Raw genomic sequence first — 23,711 nt, 5'->3', positions numbered from 1 at the left:
ATCACTTGAACCCGGGAGGCACAGGTTACAGTGAACCGAGATCGCTGCACTCCAGCCTAGGTGACAGAGTGAGACTCCATTACAAATATACATATATATATGATCAGGAGCCAAATCCTTGGGGAGCACCTATTTTAGATGTGAAGGAAAAAAGCAGATAGAAATTGGTCCAGAGAAAGAGGTGAGCTTCCGGTGTGCCCTCCACACAGCGGCCAGAATGAGTCTTTTAAAATTTAAGTCAGATCACCTCCAAGCCTTCCAATGGAGGAAACGGGGAGAGGAGTTTGGAGGCTGTTGCTGTCACGCAGCTCAGCGATGACTGGAATTTGACCGAGGTGCTGCTGCAGGATGGTGAAGAGTGACCAGATTCTGGATCTATTTGGAAGATGGAGAGGGTGGGGTTTGCTGTTGGACTGGATGAGGGTAGGAGACAAAGGCAGGAGCCCAGGTTGATGACGAAGGACTCAGGGCTCTGAATCAGGAGTGGCTGATTTATGCTGCGTAGTTAGCATTTTGGAAAGGTAGGGGTGTGTGTACGATGCAGTCAGACGGTAGTCAGGAGCATTTACATACGTGAGTCAACCTGGGAGTGAACTTGTGTCCAACTGAACATGAAGCAATTATTCAAAGTTGGTTTCCGGAATATTCCCAGGGTGAAATAACTTCCTGTGTTTATCACTGCCTTCTCAGTTTAAGTGCTTGCTTGTCTAGTGAACTGAGTTAGCCTTGTCTGTTGAAACTTGGAGTGGTGGGCATGCAGGAAAAATTCTGTGAACATTTCAGGAAACTGACAGACACTTCTGAAAGAAAAGAAAGTGAACAACATTATCCCTGGCCTTTTTTTTTTTTTTTTTTTTTTTTTTGAGACAGACTCTCACTCTGTCACCCAGGCTGGAGTGCAGTGGCGCGATCTCGGCTCACTGCAAGCTCCGCCTCCCGGGTCACACCGTTCTCCTGCCTCAGCCTCCTGAGAGCTGGGACTACAGGTGCCTGCCACGACTCCCGGCTAATTTTTTGTATTTTTAGTAGAGACGGGGTTTCACAGTGTTAGCCAAGATGGTCTCGATCTCCTGACCTCATGATCCGCCCGCCTCGGCCTCCCAAAGTGCTGGGATTACAGGTGTGAGCCACCAGCCTGGCCTCCTGGCCTCTTTTATGAGAGGGGAATTGATTGATTTATTCAGTGCCTGATCGAGTATTGCCTGTGAGTAAATATTTAGGGGAGTGATAAATTAAGAAAAGCACAGAACACCCCAGTGTAATGGAAGGGAGCCACTCCAAAGGCCAGATGTCGAGAAAATACTATGGGAGCTGCCACGTGCATAATTGAGTTGCAGACCCTTGTGGGATATGCTTGAAGTCTTGGTTAAGAACGTGGAATCTACAACTCAACTCTCCCACTGAGCTAAGTGCGAGAGCTTGTTCAGGCTAAGACACTGAGCTAGAACATCTTGTCTCCACTTCTTCACTATAAAATAGGGGTGGTGCTATTATGATAATAATGGTGTTGTTCTATGGTGATAATACCATCATCATAGAAGGAAATCAGACACAGACACACACAGCTCAGAGCAGTGCCTGGCATCAAGCTAGCACAGAATCAGCATCTGCAATTGTTATTATGATGCTGTTTCAGACGTGTATTTTTCTGTATTATGAAACCACAACGTATTTTTAAATGTTAGAGGAGAGAATGGAAAAGCAACCATCATAATCCCATTCCCCTGGCACAATCTTAATTTTTCACAGTCCCTGCAAATATTTTTTACATAGATCATTTCGTACTTACGAAAGTAGCTGGCATATAGTAGGCACTCAATAAAATGCTCACTGGCTGACTCCCCAGTTCAGTGCAAACTATTTTGTTTTATGCTTTGTGTACCTAAAATTATATCAGATATATTTTGCTTTGGTTTCTTTTTCCTCATAAACAACACGATTACAATTGTATGGCTACAAGATATCTCATGGTGTCAATGTAACAAGCCTTGAATAAGTCATTTTTCTTTTGCTGTACTATTATACATGGAATCACTACAAACCACATTATTTTAGATAACACCACATTGAACCGTTTAGTACACAGTGTTTTGCCTTTTTTCTAAAATTTCTTAAGACAACTGTGGAATTTGGAAATAAATACTCTCAGCTAAACTTTTAAGTTATCTGTAAGGGAGCCTAAAAAAGTTAAGCCAAAATGAGATTCTTTTTATAAGATCAGGTTGTAATAAAATGAATTTCACAAGATGACAGTCGCATGAATGAAATAGTGACCTCACTTTCATTTTGAAAAGCTGCTTTCCCCTCATCCAAAAAAGTTGTATTAGAAACAATTCCTGCAATACTCTAGTGATCTTTTATCTGAGATTAATAAAAGATATGAGTATTTTGATGTATGCATTAACAAAAGAACAATAAATTCAACTTTAGTAGGTGTAAGTAAGGAAAGATCTCAGCAGATCTGGTTAACTCTAAGTCTGGCTTTAGAAAGCCACAGTGAGTCGGGCACGGTGGCTCACGATTGTAATCCCACCACTTTGGGAGGCCAAGGCAAGTGGATCACCTGAGATCAGAAGTTCAAGACCAGCCTGGCCAACATGGCAAAACCCTGTTTCTACTAAAAATACAAAACTTAGCCAGGCATGGTGGCAGGCACCTGTAATCCCAGTTACTCAGGAGGCTGAGGCAGAATTGCTTGAACCCAGGAGGCAGTGGTTGAGGTGGGCCAAGATCGTGCCACTGCACTCCAGCCTGGGCAACAGAGAGAGACTCCATCTCAAAAAAAAAAAAAAAAGAGAGAGAGAGAGAATCTTTCTCCTTAAACTCTCTTTTCTTTATCCTTTTTTTATTATTTATGTATGTATTTATTTATTTATTTTAAGAGACAAGGCCTTGATCTGCCACCCAGGCTGGTGTGCAGTGGCGCAGTCACAGCTCACTGCAACCTCAAACTCCTGAGCTCAAGAGATCCTTCTGCCTCAGCCTCCTAAGTAGTTGAGACTACAGGCATATGCCACCATGCCCAGCAATCTTTTAATTTTCTTGTAGAGACTGTTTTGAGCCATGTTGTTCAGGCTGGTCTTGAACTCCTGGCCTCAAGGAGTCTTCCCATCTTGGCCTCCTAAAGTTCTGGGATCACAGGCAAGAGCCACCACAGCCAGCCATGTCCTTTCTTATTTTATCACCTGAATTATGGCCATAAGGCAGGATGAAAAGAAAACAAAATTAGAGAACCTGAGAATGAAATCATTGATTCAGTAACTGTTACATGTTCTACCCTGGATATATTCCATTTAATCTTCAGAGGAACACAGTGAGGTGGGGTTCTTCATCTCCTTTCTACACATGAGAAAACTGAGGTGTAAGGAGGTTATAGAATTTGCCAGAAGCCACAGAGCTGTTAAGCAAAAAAGCAAAGATTCCAAATGGGAGTGCGTGATTCCCAGTTTGCAGACTGAATCACAAGGCTGCATTGCCTCCTGCCATGTTGGGGAAAGCAGCGGGGGTCAGTATGAGGGAGGCAGGCAGAGTCCTTCTCTCTGAATGTTCAGGTCAGCATGAGGAGACAGGGGCCACATCTTTGTTGTTAGCTTGTGTCTACAGCTCCCTAGAGTTCTGTGTTTCTCTTACAAAGTTAAGAACACACAACACCCCCTTGAGTTAGGAGCGGGAAAGAGTTGACTTTTGTTACCCAGTCTTGGGGAAGTTGATGGTTCTAGGTCCTTTTAACTGTATGGAGGCCTGACATTTGGTATTTGGGGAAAAGGTGGGAGAAAAAAGACTCCAAAATCCAAGCCCAGGCTGCTTAGGGCCTGCCTGCCCGATTGCTTGCCAAACAGGAACCCTTCCTTGGCTGTCTTCCCTCCTAAATGATTTTCAAACTACAGTTTTAAAAACAGTTCCTTTGGGGAATTATAAAAGCAATCATGTTTTTGATGGAAAATTGTTGTGTCAACAGAAATGCATGAAAAATAAAATCACCAATTTCCCCATCACCCAGAAAGAACCACTGTTAACATTTTAACTACTTTTCCTTCTTTTTTTCCTTTATGCGTAAATACTATTTTGTAAGCACTCAACTGCATAAAAAGTTTTGTAGTATGCACTTTTAAAATTAAACATTGTATTATCAGCATTTTCCCATGTTCTAAAATTTTTCTAAAACTTGGAAAACATGATTTTTAACAACTACCTAATAGTCTACTCTATAGATTATTATAACATTTAATAATTTCTCTATTGGTGGACATTCCTTTGTATCCTATTTCAAGCAACATTTCCCCATACAGATGTTTAGCCTTTATACAGAGATTATAGTTTGATTCCACCATTCAAACTATTTTTATTTCACACCAACTTCCTTCTAGGCTTTTCTGTATCAGAAGAGTTGGGATGTAAATTACAAGAGTGATCTCAGCTCAGAAACAAATTCCATTGCTGTACCGTAGCAGCAACGCCCTCTGAGGAGAAGCCAACATGCCCTTTTAGTAAGTTTTTGGGTCACTCCAGTTAAAAGCAAACCAACACAGAAGTTTCCCTTGACTCTCTTCCCCCACCCTGTTTCTCTTCCCCTTAATTTCAATTTCTGCCTCTTTACCTCCCATTTACTTCTCAGAATGTTGTAATCTATTTTCCACTCCCATAACTGCTGAAACAGCCCTTGCAAAACACTAAATTCATTGTGCTATGCTTTAATTTCTAATTGCACAAGTGATACACGACAGCACTTTCTTAGTTAAAATGATAATTAACAACTTAAAAGTAAATATTAAATTCACTTTTTTTACTTTTTTATTTTTTAATTTTTTTTTTTTTTTTTTTTTTTTTTGAGATGGACTCATGCTCTGTTGCCCAGACTGGAGTGCAATAGCACGATCTTAGCTCACTGCAACCTCTGCCTCTGGGGTTCAAGCAATTCTTCTGCCTCAGCCTCCTGAATAGCTGGGATTACAGGTGCCTGCCACCATGCCCAGCTAATTTTTGTATTTTTAGTAGAGATGGGGTTTTCCCATGTTGGCCAGGCTGGTCTCTTGGCCAGGGTGGTCTTGAACTCCTGATGGACATTTAGGTTGTTTCTAGTTCTTCACTGAAACAAACAATAATACAACAAAGGGCACCCTTCTCCCTGTGCACCCGTGAGAATCTCATTTCTCTAGGGCAGATACAGAGAATTGCACCTGCAGGCTGATCCAGTGCACACTTTTCCTTTTCACATTAATGGGCTCCAACAACCTCCCCACCACCATCACAACACAGCACATTCACATGAACAACCCATTTCAACCCCATGCTACTCGGCTCTTCAGTAGCCTCGTACAGCAGGTTCCCCACTTCTAACTTTTATTCCACTTTGCCTTCCTGTTGCTTTCCCTCTCTCGAAGCCCAAACTTCTAAATCCCCTTTGCAATCTTCCCCTTTTCTGTCCATCCTGAAATGTGATTGTTGCCTGGAATTCTCCTTGTTGTGCTGAATGATCTCGTATATTCCTATGACTGGCACAACCAGCTCCCTCACAGGTCACAGACTCAAATACTTACGGAAGGCAGGCGGGGCAAAGAAATACTGAGGAATCCATGTACCTCCCCCAATACCCAAGCCCCCACCCCACCCCCCAGCTCCAGCTGTTGTTGCTTTATTGGAATCTATGCCGAATACTCTCAGATTTCTTTTTCTCCAAAAGGAGGTGGAAATCAGACTTTAAATATAAGTGCTCGCATTTTCTTAAGAATTGAAAATCAATTCAAAAGAAATTTTATTTCCTTGCGTTCAACAAAACACCCCTGTGGAGCAGGTTCAGCTGCCAAGATCCCAGACTGTGACTTCGACCTCAAACACAATCACTGCCCTCCTCAAATCCTCCCTTTCCTGACACCCACCTGTGCCTTATCCAATCAGACACCAGTCCCATGATTCCACCTGAGACATCATTCCAGAATTCAGCCCACCCTTCTGTCCTTCCTGTCACTTCCTTAATTCCAACTCCCAACAAATCAAATCCTGACTGTGACCAGAACATCCTAACTGGCTTTCCTGCCATTAGGTGATGCCTACCCTACCTGCCTTGTGCTACCCTCTGCTCCATTCAAAAGCATTCTTGCCATGGCTGCTGGAGAGAACCTCATGTCAGAAAAGGCAGGGAGGGGAGAAGGAAGAGGTGGAGGCAGAGAGAGGAGGAGAAAGGGAGAGCATCCATGTCTTCCCTGCTCAGAGAGCCTTGCTAGTGCCATGTTGCCCATCAAACAGTTGCTAACTGTGGCCACCTTTGTTTAGCACTTGACCCAACATTATAAAATTTGATCCAGCATTATGAAGTCAGATTTCATATAGGTATTTAGCTATTGGGCTTTTCCTGGTAAATCTAATTTGCCCTAGCCGCAACGGCTCACACCTATAATCCCAGCACTTTGGGAGGCCGAGGCAGGCGGATCACCTGAGGTCAGGAGTTCAAGACCAGCCTGGCCAATATGGTGAAACCCCGTCTCTACTAAAAATACAAAAATTAGCCGGGCATGGTGGCGGACACCTGTAATCCCAGCTACTCAGGAGGCTGAGGCAGGACAGTAGCTTGAACCTGGGTGACGGAGGTTGCAGTGAGCTGAGATCTTGCCACTGCACACCAGCCTGAGTGACAAGATCGAGACTCTGTATCAAAAAAAAAAAAAAAAAAAATCTAACTGGCTTTTAGCAGGGGGTCTTTAGTGTCCCATGGAATCAGTCTTCTACAGCCAGGTAGTGACCATTGCTTTGGGGAGTCACGTGATTTACAGTTCTGCAGTTTTTCTACTTTCTCTATTTCTGTACCTGGCCAGCCTCATGCACAGATGTTACTGCCTGGCCCTGAAGGAGCTTCCAACCACCGAACCACAGGCCGAAATTCAATCTGGTAATGTGCCCACAAGACCCTGTGTGATCAGCCCCTATGCCCTGCCACAGTCTCTACTCCCGGCCCTTCCCTTCATCCCCATCCTTTCTTCCACCACTAATAACAGTTGACTCACAAAGAAAGTGTTTCAGACCTGAACCTAACCACCACTCAAATGCCATGGTTGTTTTCGTTACTTAAATCAAGGCAGACAAACTCCGTTCAGAGTCTTCCCTTTGGCTCAATAAATCTCTCTTCAAATCGCTAATGAAGTTGAACTTGCTCTAGACACTGCATTTCAGGTTTACGAAACTACTACTGAAGCTCTTCATTTAGTTCTCAGGAGTGTACTACTCAGCACAGATGCTAATAGAGGGAGACTGAGTTGCTGACGGACAAAGACACACCTAATTTATTTAAAACCCCCAGGAGAAGTGTAGTGAAGTTCACCCAGTAAGAATGAGGTTCACATTCTTAGAGCGCGCGCACACACACACACACACACACCCCTTAACTGTCTCCTCGATATATATAATTATTATACATAATGATTATTTTGCTCTATGGTAATTAGTTACAAATAAAAGTTGCTCCTATAAACTACTGAGTTAGGATGATTTTTGTAAAACTAGATACAAATTTCCGTGTTTTCAAGATTCTTTGAAATGTTAAAGTCTACTTTACTTTAGATTTATGATGCTTACCCCTAATTGGGTCTCTCCTTTTTTTTTTTTTTTTTTTTTTTTTTTGAGACAGAGTCTCGCTCTGTTGCCCGGACTGGAGTGCAGTGGCGTGATCTCAGCTCACTGCAACCTCTGCCTCCCGGGTTCAAGCGATTCTTCCCCTCCCACAGCCTCCCGAGTAGCTGGGATTACAGGCACATGCCCAGCTAATTTTTGTAGTTACAGTAGAGATGGGGTTTCACCATGTTGGCCAGGCTGATCTTGAACTCCTGACCTCAGGTGATCCGCCTGCCTCAGCCTCCCAAAGTGCTGGTATTACAGGAGTGAGTCACCGCTCCCGACTGAGTCTCCTTCTTAGTATTAATAACATGATTTCAACTTGGTAGGTGTGGACGATGAAGACTACATTTCCCAGCTTCCTTTGCAACTAGGCGGGCCATTTAACAGACCTCTGGCCAATGAGATATCAGAATCATTGATTGGGGCTTCCCCAAAAGTTCCTTAAAGGTGGAGGTGGGGTAGCCTGCAGGAGTGCAGGCTTCAGTGATTCCTTCGGTCCGTCTCCCTGGAAGACGATGTGACGATCAGAGAAGAGTCAAAAAATCTGGCCTTGAAATCCACACCACATCCAAGCCTGTAATCCCAGCACTTTGGGAGGCCGAGACGGGCGGATCACAAGGTCAGGAGATTGAGACCATCCTGGCTAACATGGTGAAACCCCGTCTCTACTAAAAATACAAAAAACTAGCCGGGCGAGGTGGCGGACGCCTGTAGTCCCAGCTACTCGGGAGGCTGAGGCAGGAGAATGGCGTAAACCCGGGAGGCGGAGCTTGCAGTGAGCTGAGATCCGGCCACTGCACTCCAGCCTGGGCGACAGAGCGAGACTCCGTCTCAAAAAATAAAATAAAATAAAATAAAAATAAATCCACACCACATCAACTACTACTTTCCGTGTTTTAAAGATTCTTTGAAATGGTAAAGTCTATTTGATGCTTACCCCTAATTGAGCCTAACTGAGTCTCCCTTCTTTATTTCTTTTTTCTTTTTTTTTTTTTGAGACAGAGTCTCGCTCTGACGCCCAGGCTGGAGTGCAATGGCGCGATCTTGGCTCACTGCAACCTGCGCCTCCTGAGTTCAAGCGATTCTCCCACCTCAGCCTCCCGAGTAGCTGGGATTACAGGCACATGCCTGGCTAATTTTTGTATTTTTAGTAGAGACGGGGTAGAGTAGAGGTAGGCAGCAACCTAGCTCTAGGTAGTTACCTCTGGATTATACCTCTACCTCTAGCTATCTACCTCTAGATTATGCAGTAAATGAGAAACAAATCTTACCTAAGCGGCTGGTATCTGGGTTTTCCATTATAGGCAGGTAAACTATATTCTGTTCAAAGTAGTTTTGAACAACTGAAGAAAATGAACATATTTTTCCCGCTGGCTAGCCCACTCAGAATCATGGGAAGGTCCTAATTAAGAAACAGCTGTAAATAATAATATTTTATTCATATTATCTCAAAATTCTTAATGTGCCATTTTACCATTTTCTGCCTTTTGATCCACATACAATCCAGCATGAAATTTATCAACTACACATGTAAAAACAGTGATGTGGAGAAACGCACCATCTGCAAAATTTCAACCTAAAGTTTTATTTCCATTTTGGCCTAAAGCAAGATGTTCCTTGTGCGGGTGGGAGGCCCTCCATTTCCCACCTTACTCTGCCTGACTCAACCTGAATGCATCCCATTGGCATTCTGGATTTTTCTATAATCTCCTTTACTTAATAAATTCAAGATTGCTCCACAAATCACCAACAGCTTATAATAGCATTACTGTTTCTGGGCTAAGTCAGGGATGCAGCACTGGCCAGTAGCTATGTCTATGGATTATCTGAATAATTGCTTCAATTCCCCACTTGTTTCTGAGTGAGTGTAGGCCTGACCCCCGGGCATGGCTGAACATTACTCATAGTCAAACCGAGAGTTTCAACGCTAAATGTGACAATGTGTGCTATATCTGTTTTCTCTCTAGCAGATTATTCAAATACCATCTAGTTGAAGTCAAGCTGTCCCAAAGCCCACTGAATCTTTGCCCCAAAGGTCCCTGTAGGAGCCCTTGAAGAGCTTCCTTTGCTATATTGTAATCTCTTTCTCAGTGAATATGTGATGATTGGATGCTTTCAGCCCAATTCTTTTCTCCTGCCTCATGTCCCCTAGAGATCCCAATGGCTCCTTATAAAAGCCATGTGTGTCTTATCTCTTCCCATGCAGTCGCTAAAACCAGAAAGCAGGCTGGAAAACATTTCCCCCAACTGTACTGTTTTTCATCATTTCTTTCTGACACCCTCAGATAACTTGTTAGCATATTGTCTTTCTCTATTCAGTGCCGCCCTCACCGGGTGTTTGGAGGCTTAATGACATCACCCAGGAATTTGTAATTAGAAACAAAAATGCCTCTTTCCAAATCTATTAACACTGGGAGAGGGAAGAAAAAAAAAACTTTTTAAGTTGCTGGTACAACCCCAAATGAATGAGGCCTCTTCTGACCGGGCAGAAACACTGCCAGCTTTCAGGACGCTCCCAAGAAAGCACTGAAAACAAGTCGCAAGTAACCTTTCCGGCTGCTGGTGCCAGTGCCACACGCAAGGGCTGACACCAGGACCTGAGATTGGCCTTGGACATTTTATAAGAAATGACACTGCTCTCTTGACTTTCCCTGGGAGAAGTTGTGTTTCTCGAAGCTTCTAGAAGTCTCCAAGAAGTGTTGTGAATTTCTATCTCTGTAGAGACTAAGCCCAGTGGCTTTTGATTACTGAGTTTTTATTCATTCAATAAATTGTCTGGAGGGCCTCTCCCAACGAGCCTATTCCTGGGGTCTTGGCTGCTGTCAGTGGGGGTCGTGGTGTGTTCCTGTGAATAACAAGACCAGAGCTCTACTGTCTGATAGCCACTAGACACATGTGACTATTTAAATGTTAATTCAGAATAACAAAAATTAAATGAAGTTAAAAATTCGTTCCCTCACAGTTGCGTAGCTGCATTTCAAGAGCCCAGTAGCCACATGTGGGTGGTGGTTACCATATAGGACAGGACAGGCTGGGCGCGGTGGCTCACGCCTGTAATCCCAGGGAGGCCGAGGCAGGTGGATCACCTGAAGTCAGGAGTTGGAGACCTTCCTGGCCAACATGGCGAAACACTGTCTCTACTAAAAATACAAAAATTAGCCAGCCATGGTGGCGGGTGCCTGTAATCCCAGCTACTCGGGAGGCTGAGGTAGGAGAATCGCTTGAATTTAGGAGTTGGAGGTTGCAGTGAGCCGAGATCGTGCCACTGCACTCCAGCCTGGGTGATAGAGAAAGACTCTGTCTCGAAAATAAATAAATAAAATGGATAGGACAGGATAGATGCAAAACATTCATATCATCCTAGAAAGCTCTCTCTGAGCAGTGCTGGACTAGGTAGTGGGATTTGCCTGGGACACTCCTGGACTATACCTGCTGTCTCGGCATCATCATCAATAGCACCCTGTTTCACTCTCAAAAATGTCCTGGTAATTCGGCTACCCTCTCTACCCCACTGAGCCATGCTCTTTGCTAGGACTTCCCTGAAACCCAAAACCCTTTGTCTTGATGAATAAGTTAGCAGTGTCCAGCAATCTCCCTCCTTTCCCCCCCCCGCCCCCCCCCCCCCCCCCCCATTCCTTCTCACCTATCAAAAGCAACAATTTTAGGAACAGGAAAAAAAAAATCCAAGTGAAGAAGTTGTCATTTCTCCCCAACTAAATGATTTCCTTGTCAGCGGTTTCAGTTTTGTTTTGTATTTCCCTTTGCCTAAAGCAGCTCCGATGGGCGCCCTTTGCCCTGAATCATGCCCACAGATCACACAGGAAGGAGACTGTCCCGGCTTCTCCTGAGCCCTCCCGGCCGCCCTCCCTACTCCCAGCCTCCCCTTCCCGTCTTGCCCAGCAGAGGGCATCTGAGTTTAATATTCTCAATAAAGAACATGTACACAATCACTTAGGATTTTTTTTTTCTTTCTTTCTTCCAGTGATACTTTTTCTTTATGACCAGCAAATTGAGGTGCCAGATAATACAGGTCACCTGAAGGACAAGCCGTCAGAATCGGAGCTCAGAGCCGCTCAGGCCGGCCGCCAGCTCGTTAGGGAACCGCACACTCAGCTCCCACCCAGCTCGGGACGCCCAGCGGGAGCCTCCCTTGCAAACACCAGCAGACACCATTTTGCAGAACTCTTAAGAAACGCGGGTTAAATGTGTTAGGTACAACGCATGCAGCCAAGACGGGCATGGAAAGCGAGAGGGCTGGCCCGGGGAGAAGCAAACCTCCTGAGGTTGGGATTGCTCTTGCTGGGGGCTTTGTAAACAGCCTTGCATCTCACACCTCTGCCAGGCAACAAAATGGTGGTGGCTCTAAAAAATAAATAAATAAATAAACAACGCGGGGGTGGGGGGAAGGTGGCACCAGGTAGGTACCAGAGATGGACTTTTATACAATTTTCTTGGGCTGCCGGTTACCAACAGTTGTTCTCTTTTTCTTTCTTCATTTCTTTCTCTGTCTCTGTCTCTCTTTCTCCATCCCCTCCCCCTCTCTCTCTCTTCCTCCTCCCTCCCTCTCTCTTACTCTCCTTGCTATATTCTCTGCAGTAATCTTCCCCGTTCTACTGAAGGGGGCGAAAGACCCAACTGATTTGACTCCAGTTCCTCCTCCTCAGCCTTGCCAATTCCTAATTAAGCATACTTTCTGATTTGTTTCTATGTATCTTAAGGGGTGAGGTGCTGAGGCAAGTTACGGGTTTGGGTTACCTTGTTTGCCTGTTTTGGTGCATTGAACATATTTACGGGATGAAAAAGCTCCTTTCTAAGTGGGTGTTAACTGCTGTAAGATTCCCAGAAAACGTGTTGAAGGGACATCTAAACGGAAAATGGGCAGTATTACTCCATTGCACCTTTTAGAATAAAACAAGCATTGTGGCTACTCTGTTGGGCTCTGGTGGCAGTGTGGCAGCGAGCGATTTGTGTGACTGCGGCACAATCGTTTTCCTTTTCTATTATAATCTCACCTTCCTTAAGGAATAAATGAGAGCGTACAGCAAAGAGCTAAGCAAAGTTGCATGACACAGCTTCGGTAAATGGCAGCTACCACTGTTTTATTATGTCTTTGCTTCAGGCTCTCTCCCTGGGCCTGGAGCTCAGCTTCTGCACACAAATGCTTGATGGAGAGAGCTCTGTGTTATCTGAACCTAGAAATTCTACAGCAGAGGTTTGGCTCCACCTCACCATTGATTTCCTTTCCGTGATTTTGTAAGTCATCACTTTATGATGCAATTTCTCTGTATGAAACAAATGAGTATTTTTTTTTTTTTACCACCCCTTCTGAGACTGTTGATAAAACACACTAGACAAATGTTTACGGCACCCTTGTGAGGCACTAAGGAATGAGGAGAAATCCACACCTAACCACCACCACCACGCATCCCAGTGTGCTCAGGGCAGCGCCAGTTTTTGCCGAAGTATTAAAAGCCCCTCCTTTCATTCCCCCAAGTGTCTTTGATGGGCTGGTTAGTTATAAGGTCACCCTATAGAAAACATAACGCCAGGCCTGGAGAAGGTCAGAGTCAGGGTGAGAGAAGAGACTGGGAGGAGGAGGTGGGCACTGGAGACCAGATAACCAGAGAGACAACAGATAGATACATAGGTAGACAGGTCATAGAGGTACATAGAGAGATAAGAAAGATGATAGATAAGACACACAGATGATATTTAGATAGATAGATGATAGATACATACAATATATAGAGATGAGTAGATAAAGATAGGTACAGTCAGGAATGGTGGCTCATGCCTGTAATCCCAGCACTTTGGCAGTCCAAGGCAGGAGGATCACTTGAGTCCACAGTTTGAGACCAGCCTGGGCAACGTAATGGGACCCAGTCTCTATTAAATAAATTTTTTAAAAGATAGATAAGTAATAGGTACATAAATAGATGACAGACACATAGATACATTATACATACATAGATGATAGATTGATGGAAAATAGAGGATGGATAGATAGATGGTAGATATATACATATAGATGGATAGATAAAGATAGATAAGTAATAGAAACAAACATAATAGATACATAGATACATACATCAATAGATAAAGGATAGATGGATAGAAAGATGGCTGGATGGATGGACAGATAAATAGATACATAGAGATTAAGAGAAGGAGAAATGAAGCTAAATGAAGCTTCATTTAGCTGAGAAACTGAATGACCACGGGGAAATGTGTCATCTTTCTAAGTCGCTGCTGCTTCATGGGGAAAGCAGGGACCATTGAGTCAGGCCTGCTTCCAGGGTGTGTAGCTGATGAAATGACAGGTACCTGAATACCTGGCACAGGACCTGTCAACAGGCAGCTAAGGCATAGCAAAGAAAGGGTTTGCCTTCTTAAGAACCAAAGAGGAAACCTCAAAAGAAAACCATCATCATACATAAAGTTATGTGTCATTTCCAAAAATATAATTATCTTATGCTTTATTATATTTTTTTTTTAATTTTTTTTTTTTTTTTTGAGACGGAGTCTCTCTCTGTGGCCCGCGCTGGAGTGCAGTGGTGCGATCTTGGCTCACTGCAAGCTCCACCTCCCAGTTTCCTGCCGTATTGGTGCTCCGTGAATACTTGTTAATGGATGATGGGCGGATCTCGGGGTCCTGTGCTGCTCTGTGATTCTTCCACTCTGCCTGACTCTCTTCCACCTATTATCTTTCTTATTTTCATTCTTTTCCATTTCTTCTTATTCTCCACTTGGCAATTGCCACTTCCATCTTCCTCATAAAGCCACCAAAAGAGGAAACAAAAAGAAAAAAAATTCAACATGGAGAAATACACTTGTCTTTCCCAATCTTGAAATTGGAGGTTTGACTGCCAAGGCAGGTGCTTGGCTCATGTCAGTGAAGCCGTGGGAAGACTGCTGCAGGCGGCGCTCCTGGAAGCCCTGTGGCAGAGGCTCTTCACCGTGTGCTCATGGCCACACAGCTAGGAAGTGGCAGGCACCACTACCACTGCAGCCATGCTGCAATCCACACCGTTCCAACCCAAGCACCTCATCATTTCACCCCATGCTCCATGGCCCTAGTCAGTTACGTCTGGGTGCGGATTTTAAACCTTCTTTGCTTAGACTATGTTGGGTTGGGAGCTTTTTTTTTTTTTTTTTGAGGCCGGAGTCTGGCTCTGTCGCCGGGCTGGAGTGCAGTGGCCCGGATCTCCCAGCTCCTGCAAGCTCCGCCTCCCAGGTTCGCCATTCTCCTGCTCAGCCTCCCAGTGGCTGGGACTGGCCCAGCCACCTGCGCCCGGCTAGTTTTTGTATTTTTTAGTAGAGACGGGATTTCACTGTTTTACGCAGGATGGTCGATCTCCTGACCTCGTGATCCACCCATCTCGGCCTCCCAAAGTGCTGGGATTACAGGCTTGAGCCACCGCGCCCGGTCCTCCAGACTTATTTTTAAAAGCAAAAAGAGGCCGGGCATGGTGGCGGTAACCCCAGCAGTTTGGGAGGCCAAGGTGGGTGGAACACTTGAGGTCAGGAGTTCGAGACAGGCCTGGCCATCACGGTGAAACCCCATCTCTACTAAAACTACAAATATTAGCCAGGCATGGTGGCGGGTGCCTGTAATACTAGCTACTCAGGAGGCTGAGGCAGGAGAATTGCTTGAACCCAGGAGGCGGAGGTTGCAGTGAGCCGAGATCGCGCCACTGCACTCCAGCCTGGGTGACAAGAATGAGACTCTGTCTCAAAAAAAAAAAGAAAGAAAAGAAAAGAAGAAAGAAGAGAGGCAGGGCATAGTGGCTTACACCTATAATCCCAGCACTTTGGGAGGCCACGCTGGGCAGATCACTTGAGGTCAGGAATTCGAGACCATCCTAGTCAACATGGCAAAACCCCGTGTCTACTAAAAATGCAAAAATCAGCTGGGTGTGGTGACAGCCACCCAAGTAACTTGTAATCCCAGCTACTCGGGTGGCTGAGGCAGGAGGATCACTTGAACCCAGGAGGCAGAGGTTGCAGTGAGCCAAGATCACACCACTGTACTCCAGCCTGGGCAACGGAGCAAAACTCCATCTCAAAATAAAAGGAGACCAAAAAAAAGTGCTATCACCCTTAAGAAGCAGCTAGATCAAGTACTTTATCAGTGATTCTCAAATTGAAGTATACATAGGAATCATCTGAAGCAGTTAACTCCCTAAGCCTCAGGGTCTATAAAGCATCTATAAAACAAGGATACTAACAATAGCTACTTCCTAGACTTCTGTAAAATTTAAAAAAGTTTTAAGTGTGTTTTAACCAGGAGCCTTTCAGTTGCAATGGCAGAAACCTCAACTCAAATTGACTTAAGCAAAATAGGAATTTATTGACTCATATAACTTAATGATCCAGGAGTTGATAGCTTCAGGCATGGCTAAATCCGGGGGGCTCAAACCATATCCACTCTGTTCTTTTTTTTTTTTCTGCTTTCTTCTATGTTGGCTTCATTCTTGGGTTGGCCCCTCTCTGTAGTAGACTCTGATTACTTCATGGTTCCCTTTTCTCCATTTTAAGTCCAAGAAAAGATAAAAACATCTGTTAGCCAATAATTTATTATTTTTCTTTCTTTCTTTTTTCTTTCTTTTTTTTTTTTTTTTTTTTAAAGACAGGGTCTCACTCTGTTGCTCAGGCTGGAGTGCAGTGGCATGATCACGGCTTACTGCAACCTAGACCTCTTGAGCTCCAGCAATCCTCAGCCTCCCGAGTAGCTGGAACTACAGGTACACGCCAGCATGCCTAGCAAAGTTTTTGTGGTTTGTTTTTTTGTTGCTGTTATTTTTGTTTTTTGTTGTTTTTGTTTTTGTTTTTTGAGGCAGAGTCTCACTCTGTCGCCCAGGCTGGAGTGCAGTGGCGTGATATCGGCTTACTGCAATCTCCGCCTCCAGGGTTCAAGCAATTCTCCTGTCTCAGCCTTCCAAGTAGCTGGAATTACAGGCGCCCACCACTAGGCCCAGCTAATTTTTCTGTTTTTAGTAGAGACGGGGTTTCGCCATGTTGGCCAGGCTGGTCTCAAACTCCTGACCTCAGGAGATCCGCCCGCCTCGGTCTCCCAAAGTGCTGGAATTGCAGGAGTGAGCCACTGCACCTGGCCAATTTTTTTTTTTTTTTTGTAGAGAAAAGGTTTTGTTTTGTTATGTTGCCTAGGGTGGTCTCGAACTCAAGTGATCTGCTCACCTTTGCCTCCCAAAGTGCTGGGATCCCAGGCGTGAGCTGCTGCGCCAAGCCTCTTGCCCAGTAACTTCAGTGAAAGTCCTGGGCTCAAGATTCACTTGACCACTTAGACCATTTATGAACCAATCAGTTTGCCAAGCTGGGAATCAGTGTTCATCCCTGAAGTCAGAGCACACAGTCAGCTCCCTAAAAACCACGAGCTGAAAAGTGGGGGTGGTAGTTAGCCAAAGGAAAATTAGGGAGCTTTTTACACAAGGGGAATAAATGTGTGAATACAAAAATCTATGGATGCCCACAACATGTGGCCTGGTACACATGTAAGTACTCAATCTGTGTTAGCTATTAAAGGGAGCACCTGACCAGAGGGCAAGGAATATTTGGGGATCACTGAAGCTTCAGAATCACACCTTTCAGCTGGTGGTTCTGTACCTTGGCAGGACATCAGAAGTTCTTGCAGAGCTTCTAAACTCTCCCATCTGTGGCCCACGTTCAGTTCTGATTCAGTTGATCTGGGATGGGGTCTGAACAGCACTGGGTGTTAAATCCACCCAGGAGAATTTAATGAACTGCCAGGGCTGAAAATTACTGCTCTAAGCTAATGCATTTGCTTGGCCGGTGCCCACAGACCTCTTAGCCATAGCACCAAATCCTGTAAGACCCAAGGAATTATTAGGAAGTACTAATTATATGTGAAGCCTTAATGCGGAATTTGAAAATCTCCCGAAATTATTTCTTCCAATGTTCTCAATGCTAAAACGGGACTTTGGTGATAGCTTTTTTTTTTTTTTTTAATGAGACGGAGTCTCGCTCTGTTGCCTGGTCTGGAGTGCAGTGGCCCTATCTCGGCTCACTGCAACCTCCACCTCCTGGGTTTGAGGTATTCTTCAGCCTCAGCTCCCCAATAGCTGGGATTACAGGCATGCGCCACCGCATTCGGCAATTTTTGTATTTTTAGTAGAGACAGAGTTTCACCATATTGACCAGGCTGATCTCGAACTTCCAACCTCAGGTGATCCGCCCACCTTGGCCTCCCAAAGCGCTGAGGCATGAGCCACTGTGCCCGGCCAGTGATAGCTTTAAAAATGCAACATAGAACTGAACTCTGTGTGTGTGTGTGTGTGTGTGTGTGTGTGTGTGTAACATGTGCGTGTGTGCTTGTGTGCGTGCCTACATGTGCCTTGCATTGGTGGTTAATTTAGCAACACAGATGACTCAAGAACTTAACTAATGTTGAGTCATGACATCTTGTGTTTTCAACTTTATTCCTCCCCTCCCCCGCCTTGTCTCATCCACAAACATTGGCTTCAACGTTGGAGGTATTTAATGCTACCAGTGATGAACAGATAGACACCACCTGCCTCCAGATGTAATATCCTGAGGAGGATACAACATCCTCTATGCCCCACAGTAAAGTAAACAGCAAAGAATGCATAACCTACACCTAATCAAGACATTTCAGACAAACAGAAAATGGGGAACATTCTGTCAAACAGGAGGAAGCTGTAGTCTTTGAAAATGCTAATATCATAACAGACAAAAAAAACTGCTGTGAGAATGTTCCAGGTTACAGGACTGCACAAACAATCATGCAGATGGATATTAAGATATTAATAGATAAATAAAGGCAATCCAGGTATTTTTGTACTACTTCTATATTTGTAACTTTGAGCTTTTTTTTCTTTTTTTTTTTTTTAGACAGAGTCTCACTCTGTCACCCAGGCTGGAGTACAGTGGTGTGGCCTCAGCTCACTGCAACTTCCACCTCCTGGGTTCAAGCGATTCTCATGCTTCAGCCTCCTGGATAGCTGGGATTACAGGCATGCACCACCACGCCCAGCTAATTTTTGAATTTTTTTAAGTAGAGACAGAGTTTCTCCATGTTGGCCAGGTCTCAAACTCCTGACCTCAAGTGACTCACCGGTCTCAGCCTCCTAAAGTGCTGGGATTATAGGCATAAGCCACCGTGCCCAGCCTGAATTTATTTTCAAATAAAAGGTGTTTTTAAAGCTGTGGACAAAGAAATACTATAAACAATAACCAGAATGTTCGTTTAGTTGAAATGTGGAAATACTCTTCATGACTCATCAAGATTAAGAATTGTAAACACACATGCACCCCATATATCAAAACTCATTCTTCATTCTAATATAGTTCCTATTTGCATACAGGGCCGTTCATCAAAATGTCAAGTACATCTATCCCTGAGCATTTTCATAAATTCCCCAGATTAGGGGGCTCACAGGAAGTTGTCAGATGGCACAGCCACACCCCCAGTGGTTTCTCAGGACTCTAGAAATTTCTGAAATACAGGCCAAGCACTCACTCTTGCCAGTAAGTTACACTGAAGCAGTTATATAGTAGAATTGATTATGTAACACAAAACCATGGTATCCATTGCCCCTGAGAGAGTAGAATTTAAATCTTTACCTGGGCTCACAAGGTCCTGCCTCAAGTCCAGTCTCAGTTCATCCTTTGGACTTCTTCTGGAAGATTCCTCCATATCAGCCTGCCTTCTGGTCTTAGCCTTTCCCTTTCTTACCTTGGGGCTTGTGCACCTGCCATTCCCTCTCCTGGAAAGCTCTTCCCCAGAGCTTCGCGTAACTGCCTCCGAATCACGTAAGTCTCAACTGTCATCCAGCGCTATTTATTTTGTTCACAGAAATGACCACTAAGTGGAACTTTTTAAAACTTGGATTATTTCTTCTATGCAAATTTAGATTCCCTAAGGGCAGAAACCTCATCTGAACACTTCCCACGGTGCGTGGGCTCTGGGCACGTTTTCCCCACTGTCTGGAGCACTGTTCCCATTGTGTGTTGCTCAGCACGCCCCTCACACCACACATCTGGTTCATGCTCAAGTCTCACTGGCTCACAGTCCTTCCCAGAACACCCTCCTGCTCCTTCCTTTGCTTTATTTCTTTTCACAGCACTTGCTACTAGTGACTATGCGCGCACACACACACACACACACACAATCACACACAGTATATGTGACAAATACAATATATATATTTCTGATTATTTTTTCCACTACCTCTTGACCCCGGCCCCCAACAGACTGCAAACTCCATGAGGGCAGGGAATTTTTTTTTTTTTTTGAGATGGAATCTCACTGTGTGGCCTAGGCTGGAGTGCAATGGCGTGATCTCATCTTACTTCAACCTCCACCTTCCAGGTTCAAGAGGTTCCCCTGCCTCAGCCTCCCAGGTAGCTGGGATTACAGGCACCTGTCATCACACCCAGCTAATTTTTGTACTTTTAGTAGAGACTGGGTTTCACCATGTTGGCCAGGCTGGTCTTTAACTCCTGACCTCAATTGATCCACCTGCCTTGACCTCCCAAAGTGCTGGGATTACTGACATGAACCACTGCGCCCGGCTGGGAATTCATATTTTTAATGTATCCCAGCATGTAAATCCAAACACCTGAATCCCAGCACCCAAATCCAAACCTGGAGTGTAACAGATGCTCTATATTTCTCGAATGAGTCACTGAACAAATGAGTAGAGCTGTATTCATAGTTGGCATTCCACAAATGGACATTAGAAAGAACAAAATTGGAAGCCTTCAACTAATTGAGTTTAATTAAGACTTACCATAAATCTACGATAACCAGGACAGTGTGTTATTGGCATAAGATTATATAGAGAGATCAATGGAACATAAAGAAATATGCCCACACAAATATGATAAATTGATTTGTATAAAGGTACCAGTTTATCTCATAGGAAAATGGTAGTCTTTTCAGCAAGCGATACTTGAATAATTGGATATCGGTATCGGTATGCAAAAATAATGAACGACCCCCATTACCAATGGCCTACATCATTTCCTGTATCTAGTAGATTCTTCGGTGGCTGTTCTGCCCACTAAGTCCTCCAGCCCCTCTATGGCACATCCTTTATTAGTGTCTTTCTTAAAAAATATCCAATCAGTTGGGAAGCATTGATGGCCAAAAAGGCCTTGCCTGACCACTCTCTAGCTCCTTCCCTTGCTCATTGCTCCTCATTGCATGTGCTCCCTCTAACATTGTAGAGTTCATATTTTTGCTTATTATCAACGTACACATAAATTCCACCCCCTTATCCTCTCACCTCTCTATCTTCATCCCCCTACCTCATTCCCTATAGACAGGAATGATCTGTGTAAGGTGATTTTTCTCACCACTGTATCCCTAGTACCTAGACCGTCCACATGGAACAGATGTGATCACAAAGTTTTGGAAGAAACTTGCAAGTCCATCGTCCAACACTTACATCTTTATAGATGGGGAAATCCAAAGACAGTAAGTGATTTCCCCCAAGCTCTCACGGCTAGCTGGGGCAAAGCCACAGAGCAAGCAATGAATTCCCTTGGGTCCCCATCAAGTAAGTGTCAGTTCCTTTACGCCACACTGCCCTTCTCTTCCAGGCCTACGGAGGCAGGAAGCACAAGACACAACCTAATCATGTTTTTAAATCTTAATTTTTTGACTGGGCACGGTGGCTCATGCCTGTAATCCCAGCACTTTGGGAGGTCAAGTCAGGTGGATCACAAGGTCAGGAGTTTGAGACCAGCCTGACCAACATGGTGAAACCCCATCTCTACTAAAAATACAAAAATTAACCGGACACAACAGCGCATGCCTATAGTCCCAGCTACTCAGGAGGCTGAGGCAGGAGAATCGCTTGACCCCGGAGGCACAGGTTGCAGTGAACCGAGATCATGCCACTGCACTCCAGCCTGGATGACAGAGTGAGATTCCATCTCAAAAAAAAAAAAAAAAAATCTTAATTTTGTATTAACTTAATGCCTTCTGGTAGGGTTGGCTGTGAGGAGCCAAGGGACATTTGGCCTTGGCCTCATATTGACTTTCCGATGTCATCTCCAAAAAGATTGCATGAATTCACAGGGATGCATTCGTAATAGGACAATTTTACACTATGTTCCCATTCACAGATCATGTTACCTCAAGCTCATTCTAAGATAATATGGTTAATAACTTCTGTAACCTTGTATACAGCACAATGCCATTGCAATGAACAGTAATTTGTGTGTGTGTGTGTATTCAAGCTTTTATTTTGTTCAATATAACACTGAAAAATATTCCAAGGAGACCGGTGGTGACTTATGCCTGTAATCCCAGCACTTTGGGAGGCCAAGCCTGGGGTACCGCTTGAGACCAGGAGTTCGAGACTGGTGTGGGCAACATAATGAGACTCTGTCTCTACAAAAAATTAAAAAACAAAAATTAGCCAGATGGTGGCACATGGCTATAGTTCTCAGCTACTCAAGAGGCTAAGGTGGGAAGATCACTTGAGCCCAGGAGGTCAAGGCTGCAGTAACTCTTGACGGAACCACTGCACTCCAGCTTGGGTGACAGAATGAGACCCTATCTCTGAAAAACAAAGAAAAGAAAAGAAAATATTTCATAAATTTGGGTAACCCCTATTTTGGCATCTCTTCATCTTTATGTCTTGAAATGCCAGATGCCTTATTGAGTGGACACACCTGTGTCTCTCCCAGCTTCTGTGTGGTCCCAGGCCCTGTACCTGTTTAGTGTCCATGTTCTTGGAGATAGACCCCTATTGCGCTTACTTCCTGAGGGCACACAGATCTCTGGAAAGCTGAAAGAGGAAGACAGTCCTCTTAGGCACTAGCACTAACAAGGAGCGATGGTTATGCAACCAGCTTGCAAAATTTTCCTTTTGCATCTCTAGACAACTCAGCCCTGTCCCTGGTTGCATGGTGTTTGGTGGATGACTTGGCATGAAGCATTATATCTACAAGAAAAACAAGTCAAAGGCTGATGCCTCTGATGGGGAAATCACCACTCACTCAGTAGGCAGCCACAGGAAATGGGTACCTGTCTATACGGGGGCACAGGATTATGGAGCAACATCCCACATGCCAGAGCATAACGTAGAGGCTTATTAAGGACAGATACTTGGGAGTGTACGTTTATCAAAAACTCAGATGGGTGAATGGCCATCACAAATGGGAGAAAGAACTGTCAGCCAACAGGGTGACTCAGGGGCTGAGTGTGCACCTCTGTTATGAAAAGTGATGGTTAAGGCCGGGCGCAGTGGCTCAAGCCTGTAATCCTAGCACTTTGGGAGGCCGAGACGGGTGGATCACGAGGTCAGGAGATCGAGACCATCCTGGCTAACACGGTGAAACCCCGTCTCTACTCAAAAATACAAAAAACTAGCCGGGCGAGGTGGCGGGCGCCTGTAGTCCCAGCTACTCGGGAGGCTGAGGCAGGAGAATGGCGTGAAGCCGGGAGGCGGAGCTTGCAGTGAGCTGAGATCCGGCCACTGCACTCCAGCCTGGGCGACAGAGCGAGACTCCGTCTCAAAAAAAAAAAAAAAGAAAAGTGATGGTTAAAAAAAAAAAAGTTGTTTGCACTCATCACAGATATCAACATTTGAAGGCACTGGCTGATTCCAACTTATGCCATAAATGACTATTCAATTGCAATGGGAATAGCTTAGACAAATTTTCTGTGATTAAAGCTGGCCAGTTCCTCAAAATAAAAGTCCAGCCTGGAGCACAAGTGAGTCTGAGTGCTTGGTCCTTGGAATAGTGACTTTTCTCTCTTGTAAAGTTTGGTCTCTAACCAAAATAAGTATTAACCTTTATACATTTAGAGTACAGATGAATAGGAGGAGGATGAAATAGCCGAGACTGCCTTTGCTGCACATGACAATGACATAACTCAATCTTGTTTAAGAATGAAAGGGAACTTAGCACTTGTAACTGAAGCATCCAAGTTTACCGCTGACTCCAGGCACAGCTGGATCCAGGCAGCAAGAAGCGTTATGAGGAGTGTGTCATTCTCTATATCTTGGCTGTCCTTTCCTCTATATTGCCATTACTTTCAGGTAGGCTGTCTCCATGTGAATGGCAAAGCAGTCATCTGTGGCTTCAGG

At 44.5% G+C, this 23,711-nt stretch overlaps 1 long non-coding RNA gene across 1 annotated transcript; it reads right to left on the bottom strand.

Annotated features, from left to right (window-relative positions):
- Positions 1-7: 7 nt before the first annotated feature.
- LOC103887939 lies at positions 8-11,640 on the bottom strand. Its single transcript, XR_652213.4, has 3 exons — positions 11,249-11,640; positions 8,877-9,022; positions 8-800 (listed from the first exon to the last, which is right to left on the bottom strand). It is a non-coding gene; the product is annotated as an uncharacterized LOC103887939 (long non-coding RNA).
- Between the last annotated feature and the right edge of the window lie 12,071 nt (positions 11,641-23,711).

This window comes from Papio anubis, chromosome 16 (genome assembly GCF_008728515.1).
Source record: "Papio anubis isolate 15944 chromosome 16, Panubis1.0, whole genome shotgun sequence".
Taxonomy (NCBI): domain Eukaryota; kingdom Metazoa; phylum Chordata; class Mammalia; order Primates; family Cercopithecidae; genus Papio; species Papio anubis.
Note: the sequence above shows the minus strand (reverse complement) of the source record. Positions and strands in the feature narration are given on the sequence as shown.